Source organism: Lissotriton helveticus, chromosome 1_1, assembly GCF_964261635.1.
Source record: "Lissotriton helveticus chromosome 1_1, aLisHel1.1, whole genome shotgun sequence".
NCBI classification, from domain to species: domain Eukaryota; kingdom Metazoa; phylum Chordata; class Amphibia; order Caudata; family Salamandridae; genus Lissotriton; species Lissotriton helveticus.
In genome coordinates, this window is record NC_136057.1 from 277,027,008 (window position 1) to 277,038,623 (window position 11,616).

The window sequence follows — 11,616 nt, forward strand, 5'->3', positions numbered from 1 at the left end:
CGCAACAGGAAGCGTGTCACAGGAACTAAAGTAGCCTCACCCGAGAATTCTGGGTAATGTAGTTTGTTCGGCGCCCGATTTACAATTACTGTATGTCAACCTCTTGACACAGTAATGCAGGCGCGTAGACGGGTCCTGACAGCGGCGGCCGGGGACGGGTGCCCGGGGGAGGGCGCAGAGGCGGTCGAATCTCCCTCGGCCCCGCGGACACGGCGAAGCTGCTGCCAGGGGGGCTGTAACACCTTCCCAGCCGACCCGAAGCCGGTCACGGCGCACCGCCGCGGAGGAAATGCGCATTGCGGGGGCCGGGTAGGGCCCCGGTCCCGTGGAGGGGATCCGGAACTCCCAGGCCACCAACCTTCCCGCCGTGTTGAATCCTCCGGGCGGACTGCACGGACCCCACCCGTTTACCTCTCGACGGTTTCACGCACTCTTGAACTCTCTCTTCAAAGTTCTTTTCAACTTTCCCTTACGGTACTTGTTGGCTATCGGTCTCGCGCCCGTATTTAGCCTTAGATGGAGTTTACCACCCGCTTTGGGCTGCATTCCCAAGCAACCCGACTGGGAGAAGACCCGATCCCGGCGCGCCGGGGGCCACTACCGGCCTAACACCGTCCGCGGGGTGAGCCTCGATCAGAAGGCCAAGCAGTCCATCCCTAAACGGACCGAGAGTGCCCAATCGATCGGAGGGTAGAGCCGGGAGAAAAATCCCCTGGCATCGCCGGACCTCACGGAGGTCTGCCTGAGCAAACTGCGAGGTAAAAGGACCATCGGGAAGGGGCTGAGAGGCAGGTGCGCACCCGGGCCCCTGGGGGGCCCCAGCGGGCGGGCCCGGGTGCTGCCTGCCCCCGTCTCGGCATGGCCAGACCTCACAGAGGCCTGCCTGAGCAAACTCGGAGAAAAAGGCCCATCCGCAATGGGGCTGAGAGGCAGGTGCGTACCCGGGCTCCTGGGACCCCGGTGGGCAGGCCCGGGTCCTGCCTTCCCCTGATTCAGAATCGCCGGACCACACGGAGGTCTGACTGACCCTCTCCCTAGTAATCCGGAGGAAAATTACCCCCCTTTCTTGTAATCCGTGCACACGAGGTGACAGAGGGGACTCAAGGCACGAAAGTACCCGACCTCCTGGAGCCCTCGCTGGGATCCGGGAGGCAAATGGCACCTCATCGGGACTTCCAGGGAAGTCCGGCCATCTGGTCGCCCCATTGGAAAGCATTGCGGGCGACCAGATGGCCGAAGCGATCAGGGCGCCCAGATGGCCGAGGGGATCAGGGCGACCAGATTGCCGAGGGGGGCCAGGCGACCAGATGGCCGAGGGGGACCGGGCGACCAGATGCCCGGACGGGGCTCCTGAACCCAGCCGAGCAAGGGAGGCTCCCCGGGCACCATGGAACCCCTTCCCGGGCCTTTGGCAGTGCGTCAGGACGGGGAGACACTGGGCCCAGAGCCGGAGTACCCGACCCGGGGCCCGGACCGGCCCCTGGACCCAGCCGGGGCTCCCAAGCCTGGAGGAGCAGGGGGAGCCTCCCCGGGCCCGCCGGACCCCGTCCTGGGCACCCTGCCGCGGCAGGACCCAGGACGGAGCCCAACGTGGGGAGGCGGCCCTCCCCGGGGCCATCAGGCACCCCGGATGGGGCTCCTGGACCTAGCCAAGCAAAGGGAGGCTCCCTGGGCACCACGGAACCCCCGACCCGTGCCTTTGGCAGTGCGTCAGGCCCCAGCCGGGAGCCCGGAGGTGCAGGGGACGCCTCCCTGGGCCCTCCCGCACCCCATCCAGGGCTTCCTGCCACGCGGCAGGCCCAGGGACGGACCCGGGGCCGGGGCAGCATCCTGGCCCGTCCAGCTGCCAGCTTACCGCTAGGCCATGAGGGGTCCCAGAGTGCCTTGTCCCTAGTAATCAGGAGGAAGGCTACCCCTCTTTCTGGGAACAAGTGCACACCGCGAGGCTCAGGGGACCCTAGGCGCGAACGTGCCCGACTTCCTGGAGCCCTGGCTGAGATCCGGGGGGGCGAATGGCACCTCATCGGGACCTCCAGGGAAGTCCGGCCATCTGGTCGTCCTCATAGGAAAGCATTGCGGGCGACCAGATGGCCAAGGGGATCTGGGCTACCAGATGGCCGGGCACAAAAGAGAAGCCGACTGGACTCTCCTTTACCCCGTCCCGGGAAGCTTTCCGCGTGGCAGGACCCAGGAAGGAGCACCGGGTGGGGAGGCCACCCTCCCCGGGGCCCCTGGGGCTCCTGAACCCAGCCGAGCAAGGGGAGGCTCCCCGGGCACCACAGAACCCCGTCCCGGCTCAGGGGACCCTAGGCGCGAACGTGCCCGACTTCCTGGAGCCCTGGCTGGGATCCGGGGGGCGAATGGCACCTCATCGGGACTTCCAGGGAAGTTCAGCCGTCTGGTCGCCCCATAGGAAAGCATTGCAGGCGACCAGATGGCCGAGGGGAGAGGGTCGACCAGATGCCCGGGACCGAAAGGACTCCCCATCTGCCCGTCCCGAGGCCTTCGCGGTCGGGCTCCTGCCTGCCCACGCAGGGCTCCAGGGCTCCAGGGCTCCAGGGCTCCAGGGCTCCAGGACACAGCCCATCTGGTCCCCGGCAGGGGACCGCCAGCCCTGGGAGGGTATCTGGGCATACCCTTGCCCCTAGTAATCCGGAGGAAAATTACCCCCCTTTCTTGTAACCCGTGCACACGAGGTGACAGAGGGGACCCAGGGCGCAAACGTGCCTGACCTCCTGGAGCCCTGGCTGGGACCAGCAACCTTCAGGCAACCCTCCATCTCTCGGAAGCCTGTCGGGGGAAGGAGCCCACCCACCTGGGCGAGAGGAAAATGACCATCGGCAAGGGGCTGAGAGGCAGGAGCGTCCCCGGGCCCCTGGGGGCCCCTGGTGGGTGGGCCCCAGGACGCCTTCCCGCTCTCAGCATGGCCAGACCTCTCGGAGGTATGCCTGATCAAACTCGGAGAAAAACGACCATCGGCAAGGGGCTGAGAGGCAGGAGCGTCCCCGGGCCCCTGGGGGCCCCTGGTGGGCGGTCCCCAGGATGCCTTCCTTCCCTCTCAGCATAGCCGGACCTCATGGAAGTCTGCCTGATCAAACTCTGAGAAAAACGACCATCAAACTTGTGAGAAAAACAACCATCGGCAAGGGCCCAAGAGGCAGAAGCGTCCCCGGGCCCCTGGGGGCCCCCTGGCGGGCGGTCCCCGGGACACCTTCCTGCTCTCAGCATGGCCAGACCTCATGTAAGTCTGCCTGATCAAACTCGGATAAAAACGACCATCGAACTCAGAGAAAAAAACGATCATCGGCAAGGGGCCGAGAGGCAGATGTGTCCCCGGGCCCCTGGGGGCCCCTGGCAGGTGGGCCCCGGGACACCTTCCCGCTCTCAGCCTGGCCAGACCTCACGGAGGTATGCCTGATCAAACTCGGAGAAAAAGGACCATCAGCAAGGAGCTGAGAGGCAGGAGCGTCCCCGGCCCTGGCAGGCGGTCCCCGGGATGCCTTCCCTCCCTCTCAGCATGGCCGGACCTCATGGAAGTCTGCCTGATCAAACTCGGAGAAAAACGACCATCAAACTCGCAGAAAAACAACCATCGGCAAGGGCCCAAGAGGCAGAAGCGTCCCCGGGCCCCTGGGGACCCCTGGCGGTCGGGCCCCGGGACGCCTTCCCCCTCTCAGCATAGCCAGACCTCACGGAGGTATGCCTGATCAAACTCGGAGAAAAAACGACCATCGGCAAGGGGCTGAGAGGCAGGAGCGTCACCGGGCCACTGGGGGCCCCTGGCAGGCGGTCCCCGGGATGCCTTCCCTCCCTCTCAGCATGGCCGGACCTCATGGAAGTCTGCCTGATCAAACTCTGAGAAAAACGACCATCAAACTCGGAGAAAAACAACCATCGGAAAGGGCCCAAGAGGCAGAAGCGTCCCCGGTCCCCTGGGGGCCCCTGGCGGTCGGGCCCCGGGACGCCTTCCCCCTCTCAGCATAGCCAGACCTTACGGAGGTATGCCTGATCAAACTCGGAGAAAAACGACCATCGGCAAGGGGCTGAGAGGCAGGAGCGTGCCCGGGCCCCTGGGGGCCCCTGGCAGTCGGGCCCCGGGACGCCTTCCCCCTCTCAGCATGGCCAGACCTCATGGAAGTCTGCCTGATCAAACTCGGAGAAAAACGACCATCGAACTCGGAGAAAAACAACCATCGGCAAGGGGCCGAGAGGCAGAAGTGTCCCGGGCCCCTGGGGGCCCCTGGCGGGCGGGCCCCAGGACGCCTTCCCCCTCTCAGCATGGCCGAACCTCACAGAGGTCTGTGCCTGATCAAACTCTGAGAAAAAGGACCATCGGCAAGGGGCTGAGAGGCAGGAGCGTCCCCGGGCCCCTGGGGGCCCCTGGCAGGCAGGCCCCGGGACACCATCCCCCTCAAACTTGGAGGAAAAGGACCATCGGCAAGGGGCTGAGAGGCAGGAGTGTCCCCAGGACCCTGGGGGCCCGGCGGGCAGGCCCCAGGGCTGCCTTCCCCTGATTCAGAATCTCTGGAGGTCTGACTGACCCTCTCACTAGTAATCCGGAGGAACATTACCCCTATTTCTTTTAATCCGTGCACCCGAGCGGACATAGGGGACCCAAGGCGCGAACGAGCCCGACCTCCTGGAGCCCTGGCTGGGATCCGGGAGGCGAATGGCACCTCATCGGGACTTCCAGGGAAACCCGTCCATCTGGTCGCCCCATAGTAAAGCATTGGGCGAGACCAGATGGCCGAGGCGAGAGGGGCAACCAGATGGCCGGGACCGAAATGACACCAGTCTGCCTGCCCCGAGCCTCCGCGGGAGGGTTCCCGTCTGCCCTTCCAGGGCTCTGGGGCTGCAGGGCTCCAGGGCTCCAGGGCTCCAGGGCTCCAGGGCTCCAGAGCTCCAGGGCTCCAGGGCTCCAGGGCTCCAGGGCTCTAGGGCTGCAGGGCTGCAGGGCACCAGGACTCCAGGGCTCGGGAGCTGCGGGGCTCCGGGGTTGCAGGGCCCAGTACCCATGGAGCCCTTCCCGGGTACTTTCCCACGCCGCTGGCCGGATGAGGGAGCCCTGGACGCCTGGGAGGTGTTGCCCGGGAACACAGCCCATCTGGTCCCCGGCAGGGATCCGCCAGCCCAAGAGGGGTCACAGAGTACCTTGCCCCTAGTAATCCGGAGGAAGGCTACCCCTCTTTCTGGGAACAAGTGCGCACCGCAAGGCTCGGGGGAACCTAGGCGCGAACGTGCCCGACCTCCTGGAGCCCTGGCTGGGATCTGGGAGGCGAATGGCACCTCATCGGGACTTCCCGGGAAGCCCAGCCATCTGGTCGCCCCGTAGGAAAGCATGGCGGGCGACCAGATGGCCGAGGGGGGGGGGCGACCAGATGGCCGGGACCAAAATGATGCCAATCTGCCTGCCCCAAGCCTCCGCGGGAGGGCTCCGGGGGCTGCAGGACTCCAGGGCTCGGGGCTCGGGGGCTCCAGGGCTCCAGGGCTCCAGGGTTACAGGGCTACAGGGCTACAGGGCTCCAGGGCTCCAGTGCTCCAGGACTCCAGGACTCCGGGGCTCCGGGGCTCCGGGGCTCCAGGGCTCCAGGGCTCCAGGGAACCAGGGCTCGGGGCTCGGGGGCTGCAGGGCTCCAGGACTCCAGGACTCCAGGGCTCGGGGCTGCAGGGCTCCGGGGTTGCAGGGCCCAGGACCCATGGAGCCCTTCCCGGGTACTTTCCCACGCCACGGGCCGGAGGAGCGAGCCCCGGACGCCCGGGAACACAGCCCATCTGGTCCCTGGCAGGGCACCGCTATCCTGGGAGGGTGTCCGGGCATACCATTGCCCCTAGTAAACCGGAGGAAAATTACCCCCTTTCTTGTAATCTGTGCACTCAAGGTGACAGAGGGGACCCAGGGCGCAAACGTGCCCTACCTCCTGGAGCCTTGCCTGGGATCCGGGAGGCAAATGGCACCTCATCGGGACTTCCAGGGAAGCCCGGCCATCTGGTCGCCCTATAGGAAAGCATTGGTCGCGACCAGATGGCCGAGGCGAGAGGGGCGACCAGATGGCCGGGACCGAAATTACGCCAATCTGCCGGCCCCGAGCCTCTGCGGGGGGGCTCCAGCCTGCCCTTGCAGGGCTCCGGGCATGCAGGGCTCGGGGGCTCCGGGACTGCAGGGCTCCGGGGCTCCGGGGCTGCAGGGCTGCAGGGCTCTGGGGCTCCGGGGCTCCAGGGCTCGGGGACTGCAGGGCTCGGGCTGCAGGGCTCCGGGGCTCCAGGGCTCGGGGACTGCAGGGCTCGGGCTGCAGGGCTCTGGGGCTCCGTGGCTCCAGGGCTCCAGGGCTCCAGGGAACCAGGGCTCGGGGCTCGGGGGCTGCAGGGCTCCAGGACTCCAGGACTCCAGGGCTCGGGGGCTGCAGGGCTCCGGGGTTGCAGGGCCCAGGACCCATGGAGCCCTTCCCGGGTACTTTCCCATGCCGCGGGCCGGAGGAGCGAGCCCCGGACGCCCGGGAACACAGCCCATCTGGTCCCTGGCAGGGCACCGCTATCCTGGGAGGGTGTCCGGGCATACCATTGCCCCTAGTAAACCGGAGGAAAATTACCCCCTTTCTTGTAATCTGTGCACTCAAGGTGACAGAGGGGACCCAGGGCGCAAACGTGCCCTACCTCCTGGAGCCTTGCCTGGGATCCGGGAGGCAAATGGCACCTCATCGGGACTTCCAGGGAAGCCCGGCCATCTGGTCGCCCTATAGGAAAGCATTGGTCGCGACCAGATGGCCGAGGCGAGAGGGGCGACCAGATGGCCGGGACCGAAATTACGCCAATCTGCCGGCCCCGAGCCTCTGCGGGGTGGCTCCAGCCTGCCCTTGCAGGGCTCCGGGCATGCAGGGCTCGGGGGCTCCGGGACTGCAGGGCTCCGGGGCTCCGGGGCTGCAGGGCTGCAGGGCTCTGGGGCTCCGGGGCTCCAGGGCTCGGGGACTGCAGGGCTCGGGCTGCAGGGCTCCGGGGCTCCAGGGCTCGGGGACTGCAGGGCTCGGGCTGCAGGGCTCTGGGGCTCCGTGGCTGCAGGGCTCCCGGGCTCCAACCAGGCCGGGGAGATCAGGGAGTCTGCCCAGGCAGGAGGGACCCCTGTCCAGGGCACACGGACCCCCTAGACGCGCCCCCGATTTCCACAATTTATTTTTATTTATTTTTTCAAACTTTTGCGTAGTGTGCGTAGTGGCACTACGCCCAGCCCTAGTTAAAACCATCATTATTTTGCTCACCGTGACATCCCAGTTTAGACCTGCACATATGCAAATCAGTCTTGACCTGGGAACAGTCCAGCCCGAACTGCCAAGTCAGGTCCTCACTGGACCGAAAACAAGCATCCTAGGACCGGTTTCGGAGTTTCACCACTCTTCAGCCAGGATAGCTTGATTCCAGTGGCACAGCAAGCCCAGGATCCACATCTGGGCATACCTGGAGCACTTAGGGCGAGAAAGCAAAAGACGGGCGGCGGAGCAAGTTTGCTGCCGTAATGGACGCTTGAGCCCGCAGCTCCGTGGCGCTGAACTATAATCCTGCAGGAATCCAGCAGCCTTTGGCAATCCAACGCTCACCAACTTGACGCCCAGGCTAACAGAGGAGAAGCGGACACTGCCGCTGGGTCCCGAAGTCACGATCGGTGTGACACAGCGGGAGATAGCGAGTGCGGCTGCACGGCGGCTGGTGGGTCGCACAACCCCGCACCCTCGTGAGAGCTGAGGCCGGGCGACGTCACCTTGCATGCGGCGGGCGTCCGCACTGTAGGACCTGGACGCGGGGTAGAGGAATCTGGTCCCAGCTGCGCACCACATTTGTTGGCGACGCGAGGACAGATCGGACCCTGGTATGGGGGCTCCATTGCACACGGATGAGTGGCGGACCCCTGGAGTGTGCAGAGCCCAGCTGGAGGTGAGAAGTGCGGGGTCCTCCACTCGGGGCTGCCCACTTGGTTCATCCGGCTCTCCCTGGAGTGGCACTGTGGTGCGTGCTCGTGCCATGGGGAGCTTGTGCAGATTATTGAGAGGGCCTGGTGGACCCCGGATTGCAGCGGCGTCAGGGAAAGAGAGTGGGATGCGGAGGAGGCCTAAGAGGTGGAAGACCATTGCTGATATTGATGATATCTGTGGCGCAGGATTTTCCCACAATTGAGTGCGACCAGTGGTGAGCGAGGCAGCAGGTACACGCACTTCTGTCTGTTGAGCACGCTTGATACCAAGCAGCATGGGCAGAGGAGATTAAACCCAATCGAAGCTCTCCTTTGACCAGAAGAGGTCAAAATCCCACGACGCCGCTACAGGTGAGGTAGCGAGGTCTCCGCCTCCAGTGTGCGAGGACTCAGACTGAGATATACCCTCCAAACTCAAATCCATGGAAAAGTCTTTAGAGAGCGGCATCACATCCCTGGGCACGAAGATGGACCTCCTTACTTATAGGATGGACAGAATGGCGGACAGATTCGATAAACACGCAGAATTTCTCGATATATCGGAACGGTGACTAACTGAGGTGGAGAAAGCACACACTACGCTGGATGCAGATCACAAACAACTTGGTAGAGGGATACGCGTTTTGCAGGACAAGGCGGAAGACTTGTAAGCTCGTTCCAGGAGGTCCAACCTGCGAATTACTGGTCTTCCAGAGACTACTCCCACTGGGAACATGGAACAGTTTGTTGAGCGGCTGTTGCTGTCTCTGCTGGGGGACGGGGTCTATTCAACGATGTTTGTGGTGAAGAGGGCACACCGGTCCTTGGGACCAAGACCCCTTGTTGGCGCTCCCCCCGCAACCATTCATCGCGAAGCTGCTCAATTACAGTGACCGGACGCAGCGTTGCGGATAGCCAGGGAGATGAAAGTGCTGAGGTACGAGGGATCAGAGCTGTCACTATTCCCAGACTTCACTGCACAAGTGCAAAAGGCCTGCAGGCATTTTGTTCCGTTAAAAAAACAGCTCCGTGATCTGGGATTAGACTATTCCATGCTTTATCCAGCAAAGCTGCGCGACAACAGACAAGGCTGTTCGCATATTTTCATGGATCCCAAGGCGCTGTAGCAAGCCCTCAAGGGTTGGTTGAAGGAAAGGAGGCAGAGTCCCGAGAAGCAACTGCTAGAGGAGGCAGCAGGAGGAATGTTAGAGGAACAGGACTGAAGCAGTATGGTGGCTGTCACTAGGAACGTAAGGGGGAAGGGGGGGCGATGTATAGTGGCTTGTTGACCCATTATTATTTAAAGTTTCCCCCGCTGGTTGAGGGTTGCCATGATAATATTACTGCAGGAACTCAGGAACTGTACTGTGGGATCGTGTTAATGCAGGACTGAACTGGAAAGGTATGTGGGACATGGCACTGCAGGGGTAGGTGATACTAATTCCGAATTTCGGGTATGAGTTGAAGAAGCTGTGAGCAGAGTTTACTGAGTCATCCTCAATGGGCATTTTTGTTAATCATCAATAGCTGCATTTCATTGTCAGCGCATGTGAGACAGGGCAAGACTGACATGATGGAGCTGAATGAAAGGGTGCGGTACAAGTAGCTACCTCCGCTCACGAGTGCCTGGCACTGATGTTGCAAATTGGGGGGAGGGATGGGGGTGGGGGGAGAAAGGGACAATGAGGTGCTTTTTGACTTTACATGCGACCAAGTTGGGGTAGGTTTGCTTTGGGTGGAGGGAGGGGGGAAAGGGAATGTTTTTGAAAGAGGGGTGTTTGGGGAAATTGCAAATTTTTTTTGCCACTGGTGCACCACACACGACTACATGGCGTACTTATGTACACGATGGGTGTCGATTGCGATGATGGCGACTACTGATACAGGCGACACCCAGGGTACGGCGGGTTGTTTGCGGGCTATGACATGGAATGTCAGGGGCTTCAACGATAACCGAAAGCTTAGGAAAGTACTTGGCTACTTGCACAGGCAAATTGTTAATATTGCGCTGCTACAGGAAACACACTCCCTCAGTCGAGCGCAATGCTATGCAGTAGGGGACTAATAGGCAATACTAACTCGGCAGGGTTCACTACACACGCCAGGCAGGTGATGACATGGGTCAATCCCAGGGCATCTTTTACACCCACGCTGTTGCATGAAGACACAGGAGGACGTTACGTCATATCTCACTGTAAAGGACGGGGTCTAGACATGGTTATAATTAGCGTATATGGCTCCAACTATGATAACCCTGAGTTCTTTGGGTCCCTGGCCAAAATTACTAAACCTTATTGGGGTGCACTTATCCTGTGGGGGGGTGACCTTATTCTGGTTCGTAACCCAGATTTGGATCGCTCTGCGGGCCCAACACGAAAACCGGCAGCCGCTTGAGACAGCTTGAAAGTGTAATGATTAGTATGGATTTATGCGATGTATCGAGGGCACGTAATATTGACCTGTGTGGCTATACCCATTATTCAGCATACCATAATGTTCACACTCGCATAGATTACTGGCTAGCCTCGACTCCGCTGCTTGAGCAGGTCAGGCAATGTGTGGTGCTGCCGTGTACGCTCCATGATCATTCCCCGTTGTTGTTGGTCCTGGATACCCCAAAACGGCATCTTGCCTCCGTTCACGTAGCGGTTCCCCCCTTATTCTCTATTAGACCCATTGTTCAGGGAGGAAATGGCTGACGCAGTTGAGACCTATTTTGATGCAAATATTGGCTCGGTCGATGACTTCCAGATGATTTGGGAGACATTTAAGGTATATATCAGAGGCATCACGATGTCCAAGCACTCAGGTGTCCTAAAAGCCATACGTAGGAGACAATCAGACTTAGAACAAAAACGTAAGGTCCTGGAACAGCAGCAGGTAGCTAGGGAAGATGTAACAATAGAAAACGAGATCAAGGGATTCCTTGAGGAGTGTCACGACGCCGCGGACAGTGAAGTGAAACACATGAACAAATACGCAACGGCAAGAATCTACTGTGAAGGGGACATGTCAGCTCGGTGCTGGCCCAGATGATGAAAGCGAGACTAAATAAGATACAGATCTCAGAGGTTAGGTCAGCGGATGGGAACTTATTGACAGAGGATGCGGATATTGCAGAGCGTTTTAAACAATACTACTCAGACTTGTATACATCTAGCTCCGAGAACATGGACGAGCAAATACTTGAGTACCTAGAGTACATTAAGTTACTGTTCCTCTCTAACACGCATAGGGAGCTACTTATGCATCTGATCAAGATGGATGTGATTATAGAAGCCCTAGCGGGGATGAGGGCCAATAGTGCCCCAGGGACGGAGGGCCTAATGGTCTCCTTCTATAAAGCATTCAGAGATCTATTACTTCCGCACTTAGCTACTCTGTTTGATGATATGTGCGCAACAGACACTATGCCACATTCCATGAGGGAGGCCCTTCTGGTGGCTATACTTAAACCAGGGAAACCACCGGAAGACTGCAGCTTGTATCGTCCTCTCTCATTGCTCAATGTGGATACCAAAATATTCGCCAAGATTTTAGCTACCAGACTGGCTCTACTGTCCACTAATCTGGTCGCTCCGGAGCAGGCGGGATTCATTCCGAGCAGGAACCTCACATACAATATTTGCACAGTGTTTGGGACCATGCAGCATGTAAGACAAGACGCCAAGACGGTGGCA

The 11,616-nt window shown here is 61.0% G+C and overlaps 1 pseudogene; it reads right to left on the minus strand.

Moving 5' to 3' along the window:
* Positions 1-760, minus strand: part of LOC144777986 (28S ribosomal RNA) — a 5,649-nt pseudogene extending 4,889 nt beyond the window's left edge.
* Positions 761-11,616: the final 10,856 nt, after the last annotated feature.